The sequence below is a fragment of the Cyprinus carpio genome, chromosome B3, assembly GCF_018340385.1.
Source record: "Cyprinus carpio isolate SPL01 chromosome B3, ASM1834038v1, whole genome shotgun sequence".
Classification (NCBI taxonomy): Eukaryota; Metazoa; Chordata; class Actinopteri; order Cypriniformes; family Cyprinidae; genus Cyprinus; species Cyprinus carpio.
In genome coordinates this window covers 34,661,585-34,676,343 of record NC_056599.1, presented here as the reverse complement: position 1 = coordinate 34,676,343, position 14,759 = coordinate 34,661,585, and the positions used below count along the sequence as shown (strand labels likewise).

The 14,759-nt window shown below is 34.4% G+C and overlaps 1 protein-coding gene across 1 annotated transcript in view; it reads right to left on the bottom strand.

Moving 5' to 3' along the window:
- LOC109094647 (NACHT, LRR and PYD domains-containing protein 12-like) overlaps positions 1-14,473 on the bottom strand; it is a 39,057-nt gene extending 24,584 nt beyond the window's left edge. The window contains 1 exon segment of the mRNA XM_042721416.1: positions 14,291-14,473. The gene's annotated coding sequence lies outside the window, so the exon portion shown is untranslated.
- Between the last annotated feature and the right edge of the window lie 286 nt (positions 14,474-14,759).

Below are 14,759 nucleotides of genomic sequence, written 5' to 3'. Positions count from 1 at the left end.
GAGTAACTCACAACTATTAAGTTTTAAAACTTAAATGGTTAAGGGCAATCGGTTTCCTCAAACGGTTTTGAGTAAACCCAACGTGTCATGTTTTTTTTTTAAGGATTTATTTGTTTACACAAAAGGGTTTTGAGGTAACGTTTACTTGTTGGGGTTTACAGTGTGTTAGTTTTTAAACTTAAAAGGTTTAAGGCAACGGTTTCCTGCAAGCGGTTTGAGTAAACCTAACTTGTCAGGTTTTTAAGGATATCTGTTTACTCAAAAGGTTTGAGTTAAGTTACTTGTCGGGTTTTACAGTGCAGAAGTGCTTCAACCAGGATAAAGAATATGAAAAGTGCTCAGAGTTGCTGCAGAAAGAAAAAAAAAAAAAAAAAAGTGAACAAAAACAAAAACAAGTAGAAGTATTTTTTTTTTTTTTTTGTTTTTTTTGGAAATGCAAAGCAGTGCTCATGTTTATTCAATGAAATCAACCACCACAAATATATCAATGTATGGGAAATGTTATATTATATCGAAATATTGGAAATGTGTTTAAAAATCATATCACAGTTATAGAAATATATATATGTTAATATTCAATTATTGTCCAGCCCTAATGTCAGACTTAACCAGCTGGTTGCTAAGACACAGTCTGGTTTTGTAAAGGCACATAAGTACAAATATAAGACTTGGTTTAGATCAGGAGTGCCCAACCCTGTTCCTGGAGATCTACAGTTCCAATCCTGATCAAACACACCTTTCTGTAATTATCAAGTACTCCTTCAGATCCCAATTAGTTGGTTCAGGGTTGGAGCTGAAGTCTGCAGGAACGTAGATCTCCAGGAACAAGACTGGGCACCCCTTAAGATCATGCAGATTTTGTACATCCCAAAGCTATGATTCTTTTCGTAGACTTTTACAAAGCTTTTGACACCCTTGAGCATGGATTTTTATTTTTTTCAATTTTTTTGAAGTCTCTCAAGCTATTTGGTTTTGGTGATTTATTTATTTTTATTTTTTGCTAATTTTGTTGAAATGTATTGAAATGCTGTCCTATCTCACCCTTCTTATTTGTTTTAGTTACGGAATTGTTATCATTAATCATCTTTGAACATATGGTATGGTAAGCACATGGTACAGTAGGTGGACATCCAAAACGTTACTTCTACCGCCGCTCCTACCGCCGCCGCGGCGTCTGCAAAGTGCATTTGCAGCTTTTGACCGCTGAGTGGCACTTTAATCACAAGTTTTCAAACAAGCGAAGCAAAGCACATTTTCGCGAATAGATACTTCAGCTTTGCCTCACCGTTTTTTGTTATATTTGACTGCAGTCGGGGAAAATGAAAGGAAAACACTTTAGGGCTAGTTAAAATATTTAATATTCACAGATGAAAGTTTAGTCCTTATGAAGATATGTGTGTTTCTTAGAACGAATTCAAGCAGGATAAATGTGAAGCCTATGAGCCTGTGCTTATATTTTCTTCTACACCATATTTTAGATTTGACACACATTTAAGTAGTGTGCAGTATTATTTATATAATATGACATTGTGTGTTATATTATTCAAAAGAAATTGTGGTTTACTTTGCATCGGAGCAATTAAGAGTGGTAGCCTTTGTGAGCTATAGGCTTGCGTATTTTATAAAATTATTTTCTTTATCTTTAGTAAAACGTGAGGGACTGTATAATTTCGCTCCCCATTATTTAGGCCTAATTAAAACACGAAACGAATAAAAACCTGAAATTAAACCTGCACGATTTAGCTAAATCACTGAAACTCTAAAGAATGGACTGATTAATAAAAACGTCCTCATGATTAAAAATCAAGTTCATTAATCAACAAAATACACACAATGTAAAAAAGAGCTTCATTAATTGACAACTTCAGTGATTTTAAATGGAGTCTTCTTTACTTGCTTTCATATAATTTAAGCAAAAAATAAATAAATAAATGAAATAAATAAATTACAGCCGCATTTAAATGCAGGTTTGTACAATATTCTGTAAAATGTCAGAGTGCAAGATTTGCTCGGCGCGCATGATGCTGAGTGCAAGTGCAGTATTTATTCTTAAAAAAAAAACAACTTATCAAAACATAAAATCTTGTTTGTTTTATTTTGTATAATTGTATGTAAAAAAAAAATTAACTTTGTAATGCATATGGAAAATGTGAATTATTATTCATATTCAAGTGTTTGCGCGAAAATTATTAATGCGCTTGACAGGGAGGCGCCCTCTCGATCACGTGATTTTTTCACTAATAATGAAATAACTGAAAATCTGGGTGTCTCACAAACATGAGAAATATATCTACAGAAAGCTTGAAATGTCTTTTAAACGAATCAATTCAAAACGAAAGCATTATGTAATCTGAGAAGGTTTCATTTCTCTCTAAAGCCGCGTTCATGTGGAGAGAGTCAGCACTGTGAATTTCATCTTGCAGCCCGACAAGAAAACATTTGTTTATTAATAAATAATTAAAATGTCTCCTTTTACTACTTTTTCACAATTATTAGGCTACTTCTGCCTGTGCTTTGTGACAAAGTTAATGCATGTTCTTGAGCGCAGAATATATTAAGGCTCATTATGGATTATAGATGTAAATTTAATATAAACCTGCGATTAGTTGAATAATGACAAATGACCGACTAGTAACTAAAAAAATCTTACGTGGGAGGCAGACCTATTAAATACCCTCTAGACATCTCTGTTAAAGTTTTTAAAGCATTTTATACGCGTTTGTATAAATTCTTCTTTCGGAACGGTCTGTAACGGAGAGATGCCTTAACAATGATTTTCCCTCTGAAACACAAAAACGAAAATTTTAATAAATTGATATTTTATATTTTGAGAATGGCCAACACCTTCTCTGCAGATATTGTGCTTCTGGTTTCTGCATTTTAAATCACATAAAGTCTACAAAATATAATGTATCCCAAAACTCTGGTGTTTTTTTGTCACCTATAAAACATGTTCATAGACGGATACTTTACTGATGTCTGGACTCTGTTTTGGGATTTAGAAAAACTTTAAGAGATGGTTTAATATAGGCCTATTGTTTATGAATAGGCTACATTCTGTGAAAATTTATATTTCACACTCTAAAAAAATATTGTATGGACGCAACAAAATAAAACGGCCGATGCTCCACTCAGGGCTCGTAGTTGTGATTGGGCTCAACCCTCCCCCGTGCGTTTGAGACACGCTGCCGAGCAGAGTATGGAGGAGCGGAGTGATTCTGACTGGAGCGATTTTTTAAAAGTCGGAGCGTCGTGGTTTTCAGTCGCTCCAGCACCGCTCCATCACGAATACAAGTCATGCCAATGGCCCGTAATATAACTGCATATTTAGCAAGAATTCACATGATAAACATATTTAGCTATAGCTTACACATAATCTCTCCGTATAATGACGGCAATAGTCGAGCGTTACAGGCTAGTTCTCAAGAGGTTTGTCTGTTTATTTTCGGGTTAAAGCATGATTTAAACAGATACAACAGATTACAGCACATTCACACGCAATCGCTGTCGCAATAATGCATTCAAAACAAATGTAATCTTACAGTACTTCATCTGGATCTGATTTTGAAATGAGCAGAAATCTGTAAGAAATGCATCGATCTGTAGATAAAATAACTGAAAATGTACTGTTATTTTCAATACAAAACAAAATTTGCACAGCAGAAAGCAGCAATTATACCTTTTAATGCTGACAATGTTATTAGTTTGGCGCGTTTGTTAGGAAAAAAAGTTTGCATACAATAGCCTAATCCCCTTTGAAACTGTCCTGTAATTTTTATTAAATTATTTATTTATTTATTTATTTATTTATTTATTTATTTATTTATTTATTTATTTATATTTAATTTTTATAGGCTACATTATGAAAATAACATTTCAACTTTATCCACGGAGCGAGTGCGGAGCAGTGTTTCTGGTATCAGTTAGTGCGGAGCGGATTGATTATTAAATGCTCGAGCGCGGAGGGGAAATTGTATGATTGCATGATGGGCTAGTATTAAAAAATAAATAAATAAATAAAATAAAGGTCTTTCCAGCATTAAGGTAAATAACGTTACTGCTTTTTATTAATCATCTTGTCTCAGTTATAACTTTGACTGGTAAATGATAAAGAATTATATTAAAAACTTGTCTTGAAACAATTTCGTTGTCATTTGAATATTGATTTTAAGTAGGGAGCAAAAACAAAAAAAAATCGATTTAAATTGTAAAACGGATTGTTTTGTGAAAAAAAAATGGGGATTTTTTTTTTAGGCCATAAGGCCTATCGCCCAGTCCCAATGCAACAGTTTGCATCTTTTTATTTTATTTTAATTTATTTTAATTTATTTATTATTATTATTATTATTATTATTATTATTATTATTTTTTGGAGTTAAGGCACTTCCTCTGAAATTAAGTTATAATAACTAATAAACTTTATTGCGCTATACAGTAGTCAACATTTGAAGTGATCAAACCTTTCTTTAAAGTTGTCCTAAAACCTGTTCTGCAAGTTTGAAACCCTCATAAGACTGTCATATGAAAGAGCAAGAGATTCACACCTTTATCTCGACCCCCACAAGCTATACAGAACTACCCCCCAGCCCCCTCCAGCTGAACTGAATTCTGTCTGTTTTTGGCTGTGAGGAACTGTGTGTTGTTACTGGGTTGAAACATGCCTGCACTCACAGCAGCCCCTACACTTTTTATTCATTATTTTCTCGCAGCCCATATTATTATTTTCACAAGACCAAAATAATAACAAATTATCAATTGATAATTAATCATTATTTTTGCAAAAATCATGTTATTTGTGAACGTAGGCGTAGGCGTTTGAGGAAGGCTTTAAGACCTTCACAGAGAGCGCGAGCTCTAACTGACCCAGCTTCACGGTCCGCGGTTTGATTTTACTAAATCAGTTTGAGGCGAATTACAACTCATTGATCATGAGCTCCAACATTTAGCAAAGTGGGAAAACATTCAGTCTACCTGAAGGAAGACGTATTTCATTGAGCTAATGCTGTTAAATAGAGATTAAAAAAAAAAAAAAAAAAAAAAACCTAGTGTAGGCTATTCTTAAACTTGGACCTCATTATATTGAAGTACAAATCCAAACACCAGAAGCAACCTACACTCTCAGTGTTCTTTCATTGAAAATTATGCATTTTATTTATTCACAGGCTATATGGTTGAAATAATATTTTAGTTGAAAACTTTAAGTGCCATTGTTTAAAAAAAATGCATCATAGAAACGTTTTATAGACCTTCAGTTGTCATACTTTAAAATCCCATGCCATTTGTAATTTCACTGTATTTTCACCTCCTAAATTACTACCCCAATTCTATAATGGTAAAATGTATTCAGGCCGATGGCGTTTTTTTATGACATTATTTATTTTTATTTTTAGAATAATTGTATCCAACATAAATGGGTGAATCAGAACAAATATAACTTTGTAACTGCAGTCAGATATAGGCCTATATTATTGTACATTACAAATATTTGGATCGTCCCTAATTCTCTCTCTTATTTTATTAAAGAATAAATACTTATTTCTTCAAGAATAAACATTATAAATAAATAATAAAAGAAAGGAGCCCTCTATTAGCCCTTATTTGTAGGCTGTGGGAGATATGCGAGCGATTAATAGATTTAAAAAAAGAAAAAAGTGGGTGTTTGGTTTCAGAAAACGAAAACAGATCGTAAAAAAAATGCTATGATGAAAAAAGTCATGCTAACTTATTAATTCATAGAAATAATTTTAGCAATTAAAACTTTTTATACTAGATTCAACTTGAATTTCAATACTATTAAGCTGACTTTAAAATCTCAAGGAGTTATAAGTTGAAACGGTAAATGTCCAGTGCATGTTAAAATAGCCTAAATGAACTTGTGTCTTATATTGTATCTGAAGACCTGATTGCATGTTAGCCTAAAACTAACAATATATTTTGATTTTTTTAACTTTTATTTATTTTTTATTTTTTATTTTTTAAATGAACAATTCCTGTATAAAACTGTGACAGCAACCTTTATATCAAAACATTTTGAAATCGTCCACAGCTGAAACAACGAGAGAGGCAGATTGAGCGCGCGGAGGTGAATGTGATACACAGTCATTTTCAGATGCAATGGAAAAAAAAAGCTGGATAAAAAACATACACGAAAACACGCTAAAAATAAATTAAGTTTGTGAGAGTTGCATTTTTGATACATTTCAGAAAATAATAACGGCAGGCCTTGAATATGCTATAGGCTAATAACAGGATATTTTTAGTTCCCTTCACTTTACAACAAATTCTTTAAATTCAAACAAATTTATCAGAACAGAACAAGAATTACAAATATATAATTCTATTGGATAAAATATAATTGCAGTATATAATAATATAGGCTTATAAACAAAAAAAAATAAAAATAAATAATAATAATTAAAAATAATTTAAAGCGATACATTAGGTAAGGTTGGGCTTATCTCTCTCATTCCGGACAAATCCAAACATGGTGCCCATTTGAAGCTAAACTCTTATTCCTTAGGGAAAACAGGCTTTGGATTTCACACGTGTTTCAGTATGACGGGAAAAAAATCATAATGAGCAAAAATATGCCAAAGTGGACCTCTGCTCACGCCGCATGGCTCGGTGAACGACTGCTGTTTCCAATGAATATGTGCGCGTGAGGCACCAGCGCGATCAAAAGTCACAATTCACAATTATTGGTCACACAGTAAAGTAAAAGCATAATTTAGTGTTTAGCAATTTGAAAAGTCAAGAACAATAACAGAGTGAATAAGAATTATTTGTAAATGCTGGACCGTTCTCATTTCGTCGCTCTGCAAATGGAAACCTGAAGATTATTATCTTATATATATATATATATAGATATATATATATATATAGTATATATATTATATATATATATATATAATATATATATATATTTAACCAAGAATGAACTGAAAATTAAAACATTTAGCTTTTAATCCGTATATATAGATATATTTTTATAATGTATGTATGTGTGTGTGTGTGTGTGTGTGTGTGTGTGTATATGTGAATCAATTAATTATGTGTGTATGTGGTAATGACTGTTTAATAACAATAGCATGCATAAGAGCCCTTGTGTAAAGGTCTTTCTTTTCTTAATTTTTTGATGTGTTAGACTGTAGCCTAAGACTATCCTATTTTTTTAAAGGCTTTTAAGGATGTTATAATGTATATTATAATGTTATTGTATTGTTTAAATCGTTTCCTTTCATTTTACAATTACATTCAGTTCGCAATCCGTCCCTTTGCGCCACCTGGCGGTAGTTTCACGAATGATTTTAACACGCGACTGAATTGCAGTTAACGCCGCGGCCCTGCGGCGGTATTACCCATTTTGGATGTCTACCTACTGTATATCTATTTTTGATAGAGAAATTAAATTGGCTGATGATACTGCTCTTTTTTTAAGGGGGTCATATGATGTTGCTAAAAAGAACATTATTTTGTGTGTTTGGTGTAATTAAATAATGTACATTATTGTTTCTCCTCTGTACCCTGCCTTCTGAAACGTGTTCTTTTTTACAAAGTCACATGGAATTGATGTTGATGGTGTTAAAATTATGCAGCCAAGCGATGATATCTCAGATCATTATTTAGTTTTGTGCAAACTTCATACAGCTAAAACTGTAAATTCTACTTCTTGTTACAAGTATGGTAGAACCATCACTTCTACCACAAAAGACTGCTTTGTAAATAATCTTCCTGATGTATCCCAATTCCTTAGCATATCCAACTAACTCAGAACAACTTAAATGATGTAACAGAAACTATGGACTCTCTCTTTTCTAGCATTTTAAATACAGTTGCTCCTTTAGGCTTAAGGAAGGTTAAGGAAACAGTCTGACACCGTGGTGTAATGAGCACACTCGGGCACCCTAAAGAGAGCAGCCTGGAAAATGGAGCGCCAGCTGGAGGAAAAACAAAACTAAGAGGTATTTCGTATTGCTTGGAGGGAAAGTAACCTATCTTATAGAAAAGCATTAAAAACTGCTAAATCTGATTACTTTTTCGTCTCTTTTTAGAAGAAAACAATACATAACCCCAGGTATTTATTCAATACAGTGGCTAAATTAACGAAAAATAAAGCATCAACAAGTGTTGACATTTCTCAATATCACAGCAGTAATGACTTTATGAAAATACTTTACTTCTAAAGTCGATACTATTAGAGATAAAATTGTAAACCAAAGCAGCCATCAGCTACAGTATCACATCAGACAGTGCACTATAGATCCCTGAGGGGACAGTTCCACTCATTCTCTACTAAAGGAGAGAAAGAGTTGTATAAACTTGTAAAATCATCTAAACCAACAACATGTATGTTAGACCCACTCCATCTAAACTACTAAAAGGGGTGCCTCCATAAGTCATAGATCCTCTTGGCTATTATAAATTCATCCATTGTTATTAGGGTATGTCCCCAAAACCTTCAAACTGGCTGTTATTAAGCCTCTCATTCAAAAAAACACCACAACTTGACCCCAAAGAACTAGTTAATTATAGACCAATCTCTAATCTCCCTTTTCTTTCCAAGATGACTAGAAAAGGTAGTATCCTCAACATTATATTCCTTCTTAGAGAAAAAATGGCATCTGTGAGGATTTCCAGTCAGGATTTAGACCGTATCATAGTACTGAGACTGCTCTCTTTAGAGTTACAAATGATCTGCTTTTATCATCTTACCACATTCTCACCACTATATCAATTCTATCTTATCTCAGTCATTAGTTCGACACTATTGACCACACTATTCTTTTGCATAGACTAGAACACTTTGTTGGCATTAATGGAAAGTGCATTAGCATGGTTTAAATCGTACTTATATGACCGACATCAATTCGTAGCAGTGAATGAAGAGGTATCATATCGTTCACAAGTGCAGTTATGGAGTACCGCAAGGGCTCCAGTACTAGGGCCGTTACTCTTCTTGCTTTACATGTTTACCCTTGGGGAAATATTATCAGGAAACACGGTGTTAGCTTTCACTGTTATGCTGATGATACTCAGCTCTATATTTCTTCGCAGCCCGGCGAGAATACCAATTTGAAAAAACTAACCGGAATGCATAGTCGATATAAAAAACTGGATGACGTGAGTAATTACTTACTGCTAAATCTGAAAAAACAGAGGTGTGGTAATTATAGGACCTAAAAGCTCTGCATGTAATAACCTAGAACGCTGTCTAAGACTAGATGGCTGCTCTGTCAATTCTTCGTCATCAGTTAGGAACCTAGGTGTGCTATTGATAGCAACCTTTCCCTTAGAAAGTACGTTTCTAGCATTTGTTAAAACTGCATTTTTTTTCCATCTCAAAAAATATATCTAAATTACGGCCTATGCTCTCAATGTCAAAATGCAGAAATGTTAATCCATGCGTTTATGACCTCAAGGTTAGACTATTGTGATGCTCTATTGGGTGGTTGTTCTGCACGCTTAGTAAACAAACTCCAGTTAGTCCAAAATACCAGCAGCTAGAGTTCTTACTAGAACCAGGAAGTATGATCATATTAAACCCGGTCCCTGTCAACACTGCACTGGCTCTCTATCAAAACATAGTATAGATTTAAAATCTTGCTTACTACTTATAAAGCCCTGAAATGGTTTAGCACCTCAGTATTTGAACGAGCTCTTGTTACATTATAGTCCTCCATGTCCGCTCCGTTCTCAAAACTCTGCCAATTTGATAATACCTAGAATATCAAAGTCAACTGCGGGCGGCAGATCCTTCTCCTATTTAGCGCCAAACTCTGGAATAACCATAGACAGTAAAAGAAATGGACACAGCGACCCCACTGGAACTCAATTGAGACAAGTGAAGCCCATTTTTATCAATTTTTAGAACTTCCGTTTCTGACGCGCAGACTCAAACTAAACTTGATGACGTCAGCAACCTGTCTGACAGATGTAAATCTTCTAGTAGCTGTGCGTGCAAACTGACATCGTTAATCTTGCAGAGACGCCGAGCTTGAGCGGGGGGGGTTCTTTGGCCTGAGTGAGCAGGAGGTAAGTATTCTGATTAATTATTTTGTATAGTATTTTAAAATGTAACGCCAGTACGCCATATCTCTTGACGTCTACCCGATTGCCTGCGAGCTCCTCCTCCTGTCTGCACGGTAATTTCTCTACTGTGCGACAGAGAGTCGAGTGGTTATGACGCAATCGTTAGCCTATTTTTACAAAAAACTGTTTTCTACGGGGCCATAATGTAACATAGAAGGTAATGGAAGCCTTTATACATGTCGTGTCTCTTTAGAAATAAATAATGGACAGTCAAATGAGTCTTTAAACGCCTCAGATGTAAAGTTATTCGCTGGTCAAAGTGACGCCAAAATGAATGGGAGTCAATGGGATGCTAACGCAAGTGAAGTTCTGCTACAAGATGGCGGCACGCAGCCGACTTCAACTTCCGGTCGACTTCCTTCCCCACTGGGAATAACCTACCTAACATTGTTCGGGAGGCAGACACACTCTTGCAGTTTAAATCTAGATTAAAGACCCATCTCTTTAACCTGGTTTACAACATAACATACTAATACAACTTCTAATATCCAAATCGCGTTAAAGGATTTTAGGCTGCATTAATTAGGTAACCAGAACCGGGAACACTTCCCATAACACCTGATGTACTTGCTACATCGTTGGAAGAATGAAATCTACGCTCATATTAGTCTGTTTCTCTCTTATTCCGAGGTCACCGTAGCCACCAGATCCAGTCCTGTATCCGAAAGGACCTCTCCACTGCAGTCTCCCGGATCCAGTATGTATCCATCCCAGATGGTGGATCAGCACCTAGAAAGGACCTCTACAGCCCTGAAAGACAGCGGAGACCAGGACAACTAGAGCCCCAGAGACAGATCCCCTGTAAAGACCTTGTCTCAGACGACCACTGGGGACAAGAACACAGGAAACAGATGATGTCTTCTGCACAATCGGACTTTGCTGCAGCCTGGAATTGAACTGCTGGTTTCGTCTGGCCAGAGGAGAACTGCCCCCCCACCAACTGAGCCTGGTTTCTCCCCAAGGTTTTTTCTCCATTCTGTCACTGATGGGAGTTTTGGTTCCTTGCCGCAGTCGCCTCTGGCTTGCTTAGTTGGAGACACTTAATTTACAGCGATGATCGTGACCCTTGATTGCAAATTATTGCACCAGATACTATTTAAACTGAACTGAGCTGCATGATGACATCACATGAATTCAATGATGAACTGCCTTATTGAACTGTCCTATTTTGCATTATTGACGCACTGTTTTCCTAATTAATGTTGTTTTTTTTTTTTTGTGTTTTTTTTTTGCTTTGATTTTTTTTTTTACGCAATCTTTTTTTTTTTTTTTTTGTTTAAAATTGTTTTTTTTTTTTTTTTTTTTTTTTTTTTTTTTTTAGCGAGGGTGCTCTGATTGGCCAGCTATAAATAAAGATGACTTGACTTGACTTACAAAGCTCATCAGTCTGAAAAGCGAGGTGTGCTCTGATTGGCCAGCTATCCAGTGCGTTATGATTGGCCGAATTCCCTCAAGCATGTGACGGAAATGTTACGCCCCTTAACATTTCTACAAAAATTGGTGGCCTTCCTTTAATATTAAAATGTAACTACTTACCTAATAGATTACCAGTTGCATTATCTAAATTTCATCAGCAGGTTCTTCTCTCCTGTATTAAAAATAATAATAATAATGTGAAAAGACTCAAAAGATTTGGAATAGTTTAAATTTTTATATAGGTAAGTACCTTGATTCGTCCAACTCCTTTCAGTTAAAATATATAATTGACTACTATAAAGGTAAAACTAATATGTCAGTGAATTGCATAGTTATTTTTTTTTATTTTATCTATTTTATTTTAATTTATTTTTTTATTCATAAGCAAAAATTATCTAAATCACAGCCTTCTTTTTCACATTTCTTAACTGAATTCGATGCATTCCATAAATGCATTAGGTTAATTAAAAACAAGATATTTGAAATATTATGAGGATTGTTTTGGCAATACCACTGATGCATAAGTTTTTACCTTTTTATGTTATTATTATCTTATTTTATTTAGTTTTAGTTATTATTATCTTTATTCTTATTATTATTATTATTATTATTTATTTTTTATAGTATTTTTTAATTATTTGTCTGTATTTGTTTTTGTATGTGAAATTTTGCAAGGTGTGATGTTTAGGTTTTCTTATTTATTTATTTATTTATTTTTCTGTCTACAGAGGTTTTGTCTGTTCTGTCATTTATGTATTTGTTTAATGTTTGCATAATAAAAATAAAATAAAATTGCTTTTACATTCACATGAACCACGCCACAGTAACATTGCAACCAGGGCCGGCCGTGGCACAGGCGACGTAGGCAGTTGGGTGCAAAATCACTGGGGGGCACCGCAGTAAAGGTTTTTTTTTTTTTTTTTTTTTTGGTCGGAAGTGCACCCTCTTGTGACCATCGTGCGCTCCTACACCCATATATTAAGCAAAATAATTTCTGACAGTTAACAATTTTAGTACTGATCGATCATCAAACTAATTAAAATAAAATTGACATCAATGAAAAATAAGATTTGATACACATGCCATGTTGGACTAATTTAAACACTTTCTGCATCATGATGTACAATACATCATCATAATGCATTAATAATGCATGGCGCACGCAGTTAAAATAGTTTTGCCATTTATGTGCTCTTAAAGTATCATTTAAAAAAAAATTATTAGGGGCACAGGGCAGGAAGCGACGCAAAGGAGAACAGCAGAAAAAATATCAATATAGAGGTAAAAATCACAAGTAAACAACTGTGTATTAGCCCGTGATGTTTATGTAGTATTTTAAAATAGCCTTTTTAGAACATCTTAACTGGCAACACTGACACTGTGGAACGTTTTTGCTTGAGTATTTTCTCAACAAAAAAATAATGTTTTAATTAAATTCAACAACACTGCTTGCTTTTAATTCACCAAAAAGTGTCTAAATGTCTTTTGACAAAGACCATGACTAGGACTTGGCATGGGCCGGTATGAGATTTTGACAGTATGATAACCTTAAGCAAAAATATCACGGTTTCACAGTATTGTTGTTACAGCTCTGAAATGTGTTACTATTTTTAAAATGACTGGGTATAAAAAAAAAAAAAAAAAAACATTTTTTTTCCTGCTGGACACAATATATATTGTTTTTGAGCAACATACAGAATATTAGAAACAGTAGAATTATTTATTTTTCTAAAAAGAAAAAAAATAAAGACTGACATCTTTATTTAACCTAAATCTGTAATTACAGTTATTTAATTTTAGTTATATAATTAATATACATATCATTTATATCATTTTTATATATTATTTTATATGATATGATATTATATTATTTTGAAACATGCTGTGTTTGTTTAATTAAATCATAGCTGTTTAAAGTATAATGATCACATTTAAGCAATAAGGTTACTGTTTTTCCATCCCCGGATTTAAAATTGAAACTAAAGCAGCATCTCAGATGGAACACAGACTGAATCTAAAATCTTCAGCTGACACACATTATATCCACACATTTGTAAATTACTGAAGTCGCACTGTATGACTTTACAGAAAGTTGTCCGGTCCAGTTCCTTTCACACAGAGGCCCGCGTCTGAACTATGACTGAAAATTGACCCGAAGCCCGGTAAAAAAGTAGGGGCCCGTTAACAGAGACACGCACACAGAATAGCGCTCACACTAGGCTTCTTAACTAGCGCATTGTGCATTCCGCTCACAGTTTATCGGTGGAACATACCAACTAACTTATACAAACAACCTAACCATAACACAACAAATCACTACAAATACTACAAGCAGGGCGTCGCTGAAAATGAGTGTGTAAGTTTGTTTACAGAATGCTGTTGTCACTGCTGCAAACCCCCATATATACAAATAATTATTCGAAAAATATAATATCCCAGCAGCCAGTGGGCCCCTCCCAAGTGTAGGCCCCTGGGCTTCAGCCCCTTATAGCCCGTGCATTAATGCGCCCCTGGTTACAGTCATGCTTTCTGTCAGATTAGGCGATCAAAATTTTTACGCACCACTCACATTTTCAGTACATTATGGACGCCACTTGATCATTTTTAAGTGAACTTTTCGTGGCTGGTTTGCGAGTTTACCCTGGACGCCCTGCGGTTTCCAAAGTGATATATAGCTCTCTAGAGAGAAGCGAACAACGCTCAAGTTCGACAAAACATCTGTTTAGACGCAAAAGGTCCTCACAGTGACAGATATTATAGCTTTGAAATGTTTCAACAAACTTACCGTGACATGTGAAGACATTTGTTAGATTTAGAATCCGCCGCAATGGCGTCTCTGATATGATCACTTTCTGTTTCACTTTAAGGAGTTCCGCTAAAAACGTGATGACGTTCTGTGACGTGCTGTTTGCTATTGTATACTGCACTGGAGTAAACAGCCAACAGATACCAGCACAAATTGTCTGCTTGTTGTTGACTCACATATAGAAATATACTTTTTGCACCCCTCGAATAGAGAATTACCCTCATTAAAATAGAGAGCAAGAGAAAATAATAAAACAATCAATTAAATTAGATTGGTATAGATGATTGGTATTTTATGATCCATATTATTATTATTATTATTATTATAATTATTATTATTATTAATTACTAGTTTAGTTACACTTATGGACAGGTTTTTGTATGTCCTTATTGCCTCTTCCAGAGCTTTAATTATATATTCAGTGATGGAAACCGGACTTGTACTGATC